The sequence below is a fragment of the Ambystoma mexicanum genome, chromosome 1q, assembly GCF_040938575.1.
Source record: "Ambystoma mexicanum isolate Mex_15411 chromosome 1q, UKY_AmexF1_1, whole genome shotgun sequence".
Taxonomy (NCBI): domain Eukaryota; kingdom Metazoa; phylum Chordata; class Amphibia; order Caudata; family Ambystomatidae; genus Ambystoma; species Ambystoma mexicanum.
The window spans coordinates 420473791-420486957 of record NC_090922.1 but is presented as its reverse complement, the minus strand read 5'-3'; the positions used below and the strand labels follow the sequence as shown (position 1 = coordinate 420486957).

Here is a 13167-nt window from a genome sequence, read left to right as displayed (position 1 = left end):
AAAACTTGCCAATACGTATATCGTACTGCAAAACAACATAATAGAAACTAGAAAATCTATAAAAGGATGCACATCATGATAACAGGATGCCTAGCGCAAGCATGCACCTTTATCGTGAAATACAAAACATTCTCATCCTACTTACAGTACAATTACCCATCATCGTTACCACTGTTCACTTAGTCCATAGTTCCCTTTTCTCCATATCCAGGGGTTGTCGTCCAGGGCAGGGAACAGGACCATAGCATGATGAGAAGCAGCATGACATCAAAAAGAAGAGATGGGGTTCTCAAAACCTACACTGTTTAGGGGTTCTGTGAAGTCAACCTAAAAGATTTCACACTAAAGGCACACTAAAGTCTCTGACCAAAATCTCAATAGTTGGGTGGCTTAGCAGTTAGGCTTAGACTGTCGGCGGAGGTAGGCTTGGTGTGGAGTTAAGTTAATAAGAGCAGTGTAAGGAAGAGAGGACCAGGTAAGTATAAACATAATTATGAAACAAGCAATCAAATTAAATACTTAAAAGTAAAACGAGGAAATGTTACTGATCATAGCGACTACTGTACTCCTAGTCCTAAATCCTCTTTCCTCAATACTTATGGGAGATCATGAGGAGTGGAGAAGGTACTGGAGCCGGAGCACAGAATTGAGCACTTCCCTTTTTAAAATGTGCCAGTAGAGGCAAGCTACACATGCATAGCACGGCCATGCCCTCAACCCCACACATTCTGGACCCTCAGTCCCTTTATCCATCAAAAGGAATGGAAGGATAAACTATGTTTTAGGTCGAATGGAGGAAAGTGGACTAATGGGAGAGTACCAAGTAGGAGCTGCCCAAGTGCCGCTTTACAAATAGCTTCCCACTTAACATGTCTCTCTGGAACGCCATTGTTGCGCTTTTTTGCTCGTCAGATGTTCATGCAAACCTGCTGGTAGGTGTATGCCCTAAAGGTCGTAACAATTGGTGACACAAAACAATCCACAGAGTGATGGTTGATTCTTTGCCTGGTTATGGCCCCCCCAAACGGGGTGAAAAGCACGATAGATGCTCACTGAGGCCTAGTCCTCTCTAAATAGAGCCTCAGGACTCTGTCTGGGGGACAGAAAAAATACTGGGCGATAGATCTCTTGGCTGTTGTGAAAATAAACAATCCCTTTGGGTAAATTGGCTGTGTTCGAACCAACACTTTCTCTGTGAAATGTAAGGCTCCTCCGAGAAAAGAGTGTGCAGTTTACTAACTATCAGAGCTGATGTTACCTTACTACGAAGGCAGTTTTCCAAGAAGCAAGCCATAACTCCTTTAGGTACGTGGGTTTCAATGGTTTGTTGGCCAATGCTGTCAATACCACATTCAGTTCCCAAGCCGGAATGGGTTTGCATGTAGGCAGGAAAAGATTGAACAGACCCAGAAAGTGTCTCTATGATCGGAATGTAAAGAGCAATAGTCCTTTGATCATTAGTTTGAAACACCATCAGAGCATCTATGTAGGCACTACAAGAGGAAAACTGCATCTCTGAGTGCATCAGACTAGAGAGGAAGGACAAAATATCAACCAACATATGCAGGAGGTTTAATTTGTTGAGTATCCAATGGTAGAACCTCAGCCCTTTCCCTTTATACTAGGATCTGATGGATCAATTTCTCGACGCCGCCAGGATGCACATGTTCTCATCTGCCAGTCCGAGGCACCAATGCGTAAACTATTCAGGCACCAGAGTGCCAAGGAAACCTAGTGAGAGGAGGGGTGCAACAGCTCTCCCCTGTCCTCCCCTCATTAGTGAAAGAGATTCAGAAGGCACAGGAAAAGGAAAGGTGGTCCAGATGCCATAGACAGCAGGTATGAGATCCAATGCCTCTTCAACCACTGATGAGCTATTAGTAGAATCTGATCATTCCTGGCTTTCTGAGACCTATGAAGAAACTTGGGCATCAGAGGCGGAGGTGGAAAAGCAAAAACAGACATGTTCTTCCATTACATCTATGGTTGCTTTTGTAGCAGATTGATCCACCTGTGTGGTGCTAGTCTCAGTAAATATTTCTCCCAGAACTTCTTAGTGGAATTTCCATTCATGGTTGGAGCAGCCCTTTCTGCTCAGAGTGTATGCTTCCACGTTGTCTAACCCAGCCAAATGGCCTGCCTGAAAGACAATGCTGTTCCGTAGGGCCCAGTCCCAAATTAGCATTGGTAGGGCACAATGTTACTGATCTCACCCACCTCCTTGCGTGTTGAGGTAAAATATAGTCACCATATTGTCTATGATGATCATGATTGATTAGTTGTTCAGGAGGGTGTCTGAATCAGCTGTTAAAGCAGTAAGGCTCGACACCAGCACAGTAGAGGGTCCTTTGCTCTAACCAGCAAACACCCAGCTGCAAATTGTTCCCGAGGGGCAGCTGATGGCAGCTGCGATACATAACGGCCGCAGTGTGGGGTGAGGGGGAGCAAAGAGCAGCAGTAAAGGAGCAGCAACCCTGAAGATCTGCAAGGGGTGGAGGAGAAATCAATATAATTATTATTGGTCTCTGTTATGATCCGTGTCCCAAAACTATAAGCTGTGGGCATGTGGTGAGCCTGAGCCAAGGTTGAAGTGAGCTCCCTCATTTTTTTCACATGGTGGGCTGGTAGAGCTCATCATTTCCATATTTAATGTTCAAGTTTGAACTCTAGTCCACCCATAACTCCAGAACTTCATTATTGGCTTTGTCAGGATGGGGGGATTGCTGGTGAGGCACAGTGGTTGCTGTGCTGGGTTTGTGAGATCTGAATCCTGTTCCTCAGAGCCCAGAGTCTTCAAGCTCTTGACTGATTTTGCTGTATAAAGTATATCAACATATATGGAAAAAATAAAGTTTTAAAATCTTCAAGCAGAAGATTACAGGTTTGCTATCAGGTAAACCGATCAACCATCGGAACAGACCACATTGTTGGCTGAACATGTGGGGTGCGGCTTGACGGGTGAAAGCCCTTTCTCCTTCAACCCCACCCAGCATGCAGCATGTAGAATCAACCCTCTTCCATCAGCCTTTCCTGTCACTTCGAACTGAAGTGCTGAAGTATTGATATTCTGTCTGATATCCAGTTCTATTCACAATGGACAAGGGGAACACTGCCAATAAACCCTCCCTCCAACCTTTGCCTAAAAAAGCATCAACTAATTGTGATTCATTTACAGAAGCCAATTTATTCATTTCTGAAGTCGAAGTGCTCTTGGAGGATTTTAAAAGAAGAAATGTACATAATCCTGGGTCACTGGAATATGAGAGATCTTAGAGACCATGAAGCCTTTAGGTCTGAACTACAATGATTAACTGCTCCCATATGAAATTGTGTGATACTTAATAGGAAGTGAGTAGAACATATTCACTTCCAGTTGAGGATCATCCCACTATTGATCAATTATTTGATGCCGGGTCATCCAGTCCAAAGAGCTGGTCAGAGCTCTGGTGTAACTGGTCGAGGGGGATTAAAAAAAATCCAATCCCTTGTGAAAGAAGGGACGGACCGAAAATAATTGTTAAAGTTCTTGTATAATGACACTGCAATAATTCAAACATATTTGGTTCAGTTCAACTCTGACCTCTGAAAGGCTTTACCACTCCATGTGCCAGCGAAGGTCCTCTGGAGAAATTAACTTGGGGTTTTCTAATGATAAAAACAGCTCTATGGAATGAGAGTAAGCTTATGCAGACCCAATTGAGGACAATGTCGGGAAAAGAGCTCAAGGTCCACAACAGAATCGTTCAATCATCAAGTAGGACAAAACCTTAAGGCCTCATCTTATAAAGATAAATTCATCAACCCTCTTCCATCAGATTTTTTTTCTAATGAAATGTTCCTAAACTTTCTATAAATTCTCTCAAAACCAATGAATCCTTAACTAATAAGGTTGCCCATTGGATTCACCACAAGAAGCGCTTGTGCAATTTTGCGTGATGATTTGGTGGAGACAGAGAATTTCAGTCTCAGAACCACCATCTAAAGACATCATTTGACCTCATTACGAGTGTGGCGGTAAGTGGTAAAGTTGCCGGTAACTCAGTTACTGCCAGCTTTACCTCTATGCCAAATTACGAGTTTGGACCTGGAGTGGAGGATTTGCCTCCAGGAAAATGCTTGAGGTAAATCCTCACACTCACCACCCCAAAAAAAAAAAAAATACGCAGAATTGGCAGAATTACCATGGCGGAAACTCTGCCGCAATAATTCTGCCAAAAAAGCAACATTGGGTCCAATGGATGCAAAATAAATGGGTAATTACACCTCCACCACCACTTGTAATCAGGCAGAAATTCCCGCTGACCAAGTGGCGGAAATGGTAATTCGTTACAGCGATTTTTGGGCAGATTTATCACAAATTTTCCACCTAACTCGTAATGAGGCCCAATGTAAGTACAATTAAAAGACCATCTGCTTGTGAAAGGTTTTTTCAATAGATTTTAGGACTCTCGTTCGGCTGCATCTGAACATTTTTGTCAACAAAAGTCACTACATCCATTTGGGGGTCATTGAACTGTGAAACAATGCCTATTCACTCTTAATTCAAAGTTCTGGGGCTACACAAACTATAAGCCTACCGGCCACTCTGAGAACAGGAAAGCAAGGGTCTGAAGGTTTTCACCCCCACTTGTACTCCCAGATGAGGCCGTCCAGCATTCCGCTGATGTCTATTTCAATATTGTGATAGTGTCTTGGAATATAGCAGGGCTCCCTAGAAAAATTGGTGATCCTGACCGGCGCTTATTTCTGAACAAGGGAGACCGTCTGTTTCCAGGAGACGTGGTCTTTGTCCTAGCTATATTAAACAGATCATCAAAGTTTCTTAATCCCTGAAATTAAAGGCCTTAAGGGGTGTTCAAGTGAGCCACATGGGTGAAAAATACATTGAGATTCAATACTGTGGTTAAGGAGACCGAAAGCTCAGACTGAATGTGCTTACAATGTTTTTTTAATGAAGGTATTGATTTTAGTGTTATTTAATATGGCATTTTAGATCGTGGAAAGTTAGAATACATTGTAAATCAATTAACATACTTGAAAAACAGATTATAGTTGTAAAAATGGTTTCCCCGATTATTATAGCTGGTGCTTTTATTGTTCAATACGAATCCCCTCTGCCACTCACAGTTTTAGACAATGAAGAGGAATTTGTAATGAATATCCCCTTATTGGAAGTTGCATCTAAACCACATAAACACCCATATATGCTGCCAGGATGGCTGAAAAACTCTGGGAACTCTGGTTTAGAGCTGGGAATGATCAATTAAAAAGGGGGCTCTCTACCTAAACCCGCTTCATGGCACGGAAATATTTCCTCGTACGTAGACTATATTCTTTTAGATACAGTACATTGGCATTTAGCCAAGAAATTGGAAGCGGTTCGCAGAATAGAGAGTGATCACGACCTGGCCCTACTTACATTAGCTCTTCCGATTAGACATATTCCCCAGAAAATAATTTATACTGATGATATTAAGGTTTCGTTCTGAATAGGCAAAACCCTTAAGTAGGAGAGATTAGTTAAGGTTACCGAAATTAAAAGTATGCCAACCATATTTATTTATTTTTACATTTATAAAGCTCACAAAACCCAAGGGCATCGAGGCGCTGTTACAACCAGGTACTCTTACATTATGGAACAGAAGAAAACAGCAGTGTTTCAGGCACTAGATAAAGAGCCATGTTTCCAAAGCTTTTCTGAAGGCCGAGGACGATTGTTCTGCCATCAGATGAGGTGGGAGTGAATTCCATTGAAGAGCGGCTACGGGGTAGAAGCTAGCGTCTCAATTTATTGCTCGCTTCAATCTGGGCAGGATAAGTCTGTGTACATAAGCTCTCCTGATAGGTCTGGTAGACTGAGCTTAAACAATGCTTTGGGATTGGTAGGGTGGTGCCGAGTTGGAGAGGCATCAGTGAGTGATAGAAAGTGTTTTGAAGATGATCCTCTTCTAAATAGGCAGCCAGAGGGCATTCCTTCTTGCTTCAGTTATGTGATCTCTTTTAGGGATGTTGAGGATGGCTCCGATGGCATTGTTCCGGATTACTTGTAATTTATTAATGTTATGTGTGGACGTGCCAGCGAAAAGGACATTGCAGAAACCCAGCCTAGCTCCGATGATGGCTCTCACGATGGTTAGGCAGTTGGAGCAGGCAAGGAATGGCCTGGCAGCGTTAATAAGCTTTGTCGTGTAGGTGGCTGATGTTGCGAGGATGCTGACCCGTCATGTGATGGAGGGTGAGGAGTTCAGGTAGATACAAGTGGAGACTGGTATCAGGAGATTGTCTATGTTGTATATTGGGATCCGAGGTAGTTTAAGAATGGCGGGGGTCCGAACATCAGGATCTCTGTCTTTTCATCATTTAAGCATAGGCAGTTGGCTGCCATCCAAGCCTGGATAGCTGAGTAGATTAGTTAGGGCGAGGGAGTCTTCCATGTAGTTACCAGTGAGGGGTAGTAGAATATGTGTATTTTCGGCGCAGTTCATGTAGGATATGCCGATGGAGTCCATGAGGTTGAAAAGGGGTTTGGTAAATATGTTGTAGAGTGTGAGGGTACACATGAGCCTTGGGGAACCCCACATGAGATAGGGAAGGGGATGGGAGGGACAGGCAACTTCTGAGAAGACTCATTGTTCTGTCAGCCAGGAATGAGGCTACCCAGGCAGTGGCTTCCCCTGTGAAATTGGCTGCAGAGGCTAGGTGGCTGCAGAGAATTTTATGGTCAACCAAATCAAAGGCAGCAGAGAGATCTACTAGTAAAAGAAGGGCCGCTTGCCTTCATCGCTGAGGGCGTCCAGTTGATTTTTTAGATCCAACAAGGCTGATTACATCCCATGACCTGGTCTAAAGCCCGATTTGACACATACCTAGGATTTGGCTAGCTTCTAGATAGTGCTTGATTTGTATGTACGTGGCCCCATCTAGGATTTTGAGCAAGAATTGGACTATTGTACTCAGCCAAAAGCTACTGGGCTTTGCCGGGTCTACCAATGGTTTTTTTAGGAGGGCGAGGACCCATGCTGCTTTAGTGCAGTAGGAACAGTACTTGAGAGGAAGGAACAAGTTACTTACCTGTAACTGTTGTTCTCCAGCATGGGTCTGGCATGGATTCACATGCTCATGAATATTCCCCGTCGTCAGGCTGGGAATCCTCGGTAAAGAAAAAACCAGTATCAGTTTCGTTTCTGATCTGTCTTTCGTAGTAATAACCAATCACTGGTCTCTGCGTCATACTGACCACAGCCAATGACTGCCCTCTACCTAAGCACCGCCTCTGGCAGCCATCTTCAGATTTGGAAGCACGTGAAGTGGCAGTATGACCAAGTGAAGAGGGGTAGGCGGGAGGGTTCGCATGTGAATCCATGCCAGACCCATGCTGGAGAACAACAGTTACAGGTAAGTAACTTGTTCCTTCTCCAGCATGGGGTCTGGCATGGATTCACATGCTCATGAATAAAGAATACATAACAGTACACACATGCACAACCACGGGAGGTGGCAAAGGCTCAACATTAAGCATTACATCAAACTCAACATTAAGCATCTTACCTCCTCACCAGGCTCACCTCAGGCGAACAGGTTGCGCAGCACTGCTTGGCCGACCCTGGACTCCTCCCTGGAATCCCGATCGACGCAGTAGAATTTCATGAAGGTGTGCGTCGACCTCCACGTAGCAGCCCTGCATATGTCCAGCAGGGGCACACCAGAAAGGAACGCCGTGGTAGCTGCGATCGCTCTGGTGGAATGGGCTCTCGGACGGCCAGGCAGCGGTCGGTTTGCCAACCGATGACAGTACATGATACAGCCGGAGAGCCATCTGGAAATGGAAGCCTTCGAGAGAGCCTTCCCCTGATTGACAGGTCCAAAGTTCACAAAGAGTTGTGACGTCTTCCGAAAACACTTCGTGCGGTCCACGTAGAACTTCAGCGCTCTAGCCACATCCAGCGAGTGCAAAGTCCTCTCAGCCGGCGACGAAGGCGACGGGAAGAACACAGGCAACACCAAGGGTTCGTTGAGATGGAAGTCCGACGGTACCTTGGGCATGAAGGAGGGGTGCGTCCTGAGCACTACCCTCGTGTCGTGAAAAGTCAAGTACGGGGCCTTGCAGGAAAGGGCCTGGATCTCTCCCACCCGTCGTGCGGAGGTGATGGCCACAAGAAACGCTGTTTTCCACGACAGAAACTTCAACGGGGCCGAGTGCAGAGGCTCGAACGGAGGTCCCATGAGCTTGGTCAGCACCACGTTGAGCTCCCACGCCGGGGCCGGAGCCTTCACCGGCGGGAACGATCTGAACAGTCCCTTCATGAACTCTTTCACCAGACGATGAGACCACAAGGACGTCCGGCCCGTGGTTCTGGTGTATCGGGAGATCGCAGCAAGATGAATCTTGATGGAAGCGTGTGCCAGTCCAGCTTTGGCCAGCGTCAGCAGGTACGGTAGTACCTGGGGAGCCGTAATCCGTAGAGGGTTAATCTTCTGTGCGTGGCACCAGACAGAGAACCTCTTCCATTTGGGATTTGAAAGGAGCTTTAACCAGAACAGACAATGATTTAGCCGTCTGAGTGCTATCCTTGGTTTTGGTGAGCTCTAACATCAGTAGAAGAGTGAAAAAGCTCCTTACCATCAAATGGAAGGTCGAGTACCTTGTCTTGCACTTCCTTCGAAAACTTAGTGGCATGCAGCCACGCTTGCCGCGAGGTATCAACCCCAAGCATCAGGCCCAGAGCCGAGATGTCTACGTGATGAGCCGCAGCCTCCAGGAGATCCTGGGCCAAGACCCTGGCATCGGAAAGGCCACCTCTGAAATCTTCCAACTTCTCGACCGGAATGTGCTCCTCAAACTCCGACAGACCTTTCCACATCCGCATGTTAGCTCCCACCAAAATCAATTCTGCATTGGCCTGCCTGAGCTGCAAGGCCGAATTGGCAAAGATTTTCCTCCCTATGGAGTCCAGGAGCTTGTCCTCCTTTCCCAAGACCTGAGTAGCCGTCGCGGAAGAGGATGCCGTAGCCACCACTGTGGAGGAGGGAGGTGGACAAGACGACAAGGCCACTTCTTCCGAAGAATGCAGCCTGTACCTCGCGTCAATCTTTTTATTGACAAAAAGTCCAGAGTGTGGCTTTTACCAAACTCTTCGGCCCTCGGCCAGAACGTCCTTCTGCAGAAACAGGCCGGTACGCTCCAGGGGAGACAAGGTGAACACCCCAGAAAGCACGCCCTCCTGCGGAGCGGGTGCCTCGGGCACCGGAACATCTAAAACTCATCATGTCCAGTACCCGGTCATGAAATGCTCTGATAGAGCGTGGAAGGTCCTCATGGTCCTGGTCGCCTTGAGGGTCATTTGACAGGTCAGGATCCTGCTGAGCCGTGTCAGGCACTGCCTTGTCCACTGGGGACAATGGTGGCAAAGGCGGAAGAGCAGGGGGAGGCACCACGGGCAAGGGAGGCGCCGGCGGAACCACCGGAGAGACAGGTGGAGCCGGAGGCGCAGGTGAACAGATCTCCTTGAAAAGCCCTTTGAAATATTCCCTCATGGGGTCGGTGTGCAGAAGCGCTTGAAATTTACCAAAAAAGGCGTCCTCAGGAGATTGTTTCGGAACCTGAGGAGGCCTCTCATGAGGTGGACAAATCCAGGGACGTAACGGAGAAGGGTGCCACACCGGCCGATCCACCGACGTATCCACATAAATCAAGGGAGCCGCCCCCGCGGGCAACGAAACATTGTGCGGAAGAGGCATCCGGCCGTTCCAATCATAAACCAGCCGGTAAGGATGCGCACAAGGGACCTTAGGTTCACCCAAAGGACCGAACCCTACACCAGGGGCCGATGGTGTAGTGGTAGGGGTAATACCTAAAATGGCCGCCGTGGTCGTGGCGGGAACGGCCGCCATTTCGTCCTCATCTGAGGGGAACTTCGGCACGTGAGGAAGTGAGGCGGGGGTCCCCGTCAATGGGTCAGGGGTCTTAATTTTAGCCTTAACGTAAGGAACCTCGACAGAGCCGGTACTATGAGGCCTGGAATGTTTCTGTGACATACCAACCGCCAACTGAGCCTTCGAAGGAAGGGCCTCGGCACTGCCGGTAAAAGAAGAACCTTTCTTCTTTGCCACCTCAACAGATCTGGTGTCACCACAACAGCGGGAACGGTGAGCAACCGCTTTCACCGACAGGGCCTTGCCGGCCCCTCAGAACTATTGGTAGCCTTAGCCTCTGTACGAGGGACCTCAGACCTAGGCCCGGTAAAAGCCTTATCGGCATGGGCCTCGAACATCCATTCGGTAACCACAAGCCCAGCCACGGCCTCAGTGCGCACCCCGGTTTTGTTTTTGAGGGAAGCCGAAAGAGAGGCCTCAGAGCAAGCTCCGGTACCCCACGACTCAGTAGAACTGGGCCTACAAACAGCCCCCACACGAGGGGCCTTGGAGCGTACTCCGGTGTACACAGGCCCCTTACGGAGACCCTCGGAGAAAACTCCGGTAGAATTATTAGGCCCGACAGGCACCTCAGGGCGAACCCCGGTAAGAGAGCGATCAACGCCCCTCCCGGCCCGAGAGGAACCTGGGAAGGTATCCCCTGGTCGGGGTGCTCTGAAAAGTAAAGAACTTACTGAGCGTTTCTTCTTCTCGTTGATGAACGCCTGAAAATGAGAAGGAGGAGTTCGTCGGAACACCTCCTCCCACCGCTCCAACCGACGTTGAAGTGCCCGGACCGAAAGGGAGTCACAGTAAAAACAGGAGTCCCAACGGTGTTCCGGACCCAAACACTCTAAACAAAGAGGATGGGGATCCGCCCTCGCGAAGCGACAGTGACACGATGAACAGTCTGGAAAATCTAATTTAAAAGACATAGACAGACTAATAAACGACCGCTAGCGAGAGCCAGGGAGAAACAGGGAAGAAAATCTTCCGAGGATGCAAGTGCGTCCGGCCCCGATTGTGCGGAGAAAAGGACTGATGGGCGATGCGCGGGGCGGAGCCAAGGTGGGCGGGGTTACGGCCGTGTGCCGGGGCCCGCGCAGGAAAGAGAGGAGGGACACATTTTTGAAAAACATTTTTGATGCTTTTTTCAAAGTGCTCCGGTCCCGTCCCACAGGATGGAGAGATGTCCCACAAGTATGGAGGAAAGGGGACGGGACGTGGGAGTATAGGGAATCTGGAGTGTGATGCACAAGCTGTTGGGAATAGGAAATTTGGAATTGTATTTTACACAGATGATGTTGCCTTTATATCAAAAACACCTACGGGAATCAGGAAGCTACTGGACATTTTGTTTATGACGTCCCACGGAGGTCAACATTACAAATACAGCAGTTATGGTCTGCCATAAGACTAGGTCTTAAAAAGATTTATTTTTCCCCCCAATTTTTGTTTATTGAGTTTTAATGCATCATAATTTTAAACTTTAGAAGAGAGCATATCCACCAAGTTTGCCTTTCAAATCATTTGGGAATCGGAATAAAGACGAACAGTAACTGGTCTTCGCACATTGAAGCCTGTAAATCATTGTTTCTGTAAAGACTGGGAATAATTTGTCCTTTTGCCAATATATTTCCAGCAAGAGCTGTTGCCCCAGTTCTAAATGTTTACAAGGCTCAGGCTAGAAGTAGAATTATAGGATAACTTAGTTTTCCCAGTATTGCAAAGAGTAGAAAGAACATTTTTAAAGAATATTCTTCTCTTGGCAAACAATGCCACGACTGTACCTTGTACCTTAACAATATCACATGTAAAAACTTTGGCACACAGGCTAAGATCCATACAATTCAACCATGAATATCCAGACAGTGCTCACAAAGATTTCATTAGATGCTTCCTGGTGTACAGTGCACACCTCAAGAAGGACAGAAGTGCCCACCCAACACAGGGTGACTCCAGCCACAGAAAATAGGTCACTGCAGTTCGATGCTGAACAAACCCCATCTCCCATAACAATGGTTTAAGTATTTGCACTCTTGATCTTGTATATGCCGGGCAAAAAAGCAGAAGATGGGGCAAATCCTCCGTGGGTGCATTGCACAAAGGGCATGCTTGATTGACCAGATCTCTGGACCATGCTGCCACTGCGGCCCATAAGAAGACAATCAAAACGTGCCCTTCTTATGAGTATTCGCTGAGAAGGGGTATCAGCACATAGCAGGTAACTCTATACACCAGGTGCCATAATGACTACCAGCCTCCTAGTCCGGGGTTTCAGGATCTCACAGGACTCTTCGCTCCAGTATACAAATGGACCCCTGATGACCATTCGGATATCACAAACAGTTAAAATTCCGGGTAATGGGTTAAAATTAGGTGCATGAACTTGGGAACACTTGCCTTACCATATTCACAACTGCAAGTTTTGCCTTGACATATCTCAACCAGGGAATTCTCCCATTAGTATCTTTGATGATCAGATATCTGATTAACTCCTGGGTCAGAAAAGCCTCAGCATTACGCCAGAGTCTAAACCAATGACGAACAGGCTGGGCGGAGATTGTGTCACTAATAAATGTGCAGCATGGCTCTACATGTACACCAAAATTGGTGCCCAAAACAGGAAGGCCCAAAACCTTCTTGAAAAAATTCTTCTCCACTACCTGGATAGAGTTCACATTGCTTTAAAACCACAACTCCATGCCAAACCTGGCGACAGACTGCTTTGCCATTGCATGTCTTAACACCAAATTAATTGGTTTGGCCTTAAACATACCCACGACCCTCGTTACCCCTCCCATCGCCTGTTTGAATCTTGACTTTTGTTTACTCACATGAGGCCCAGGACTAAAGTTGGAGGGAAACCTGACACCCAGATAATCAAAACTCTGCACCCTGAGAATCTACACCCTTGATCTTTGGTCCAGGGATGTCGAGAGTTTTTGCAGAAATATCAAAGCCGTTAGAACAGCCTGCGGGATCAGTGAAATTAATCCGTTTTCGTTAAATTTGCCTATGGGCAGACCCCTAATTGGGTACTTGGAGGTAAAGTGGTACTGCAAAACAAAATATTGTTTGGTAGCCGCCACAGGCATGCTTTTGTTATGAAATTATGACTGAATTTGTTGCCGTTGACCAAAAGAAGAGCAAAGTGGCAAATGGTTTCTTCTCCTCAATGGCTGCCCATTTTGCCAGTATCATCAAGATCAGTCATCCACTTTGTAACTCCCTGATTATACAAATGTTAGATTA

At 46.9% G+C, this 13167-nt stretch overlaps 1 protein-coding gene across 4 annotated transcripts in view; it reads right to left on the bottom strand.

The window, feature by feature from the left end:
• SLC12A4 (solute carrier family 12 member 4) overlaps positions 1-13167 on the bottom strand; it is a 1569223-nt gene that overhangs the window by 380236 nt on the left and 1175820 nt on the right. The window lies entirely within an intron of this gene.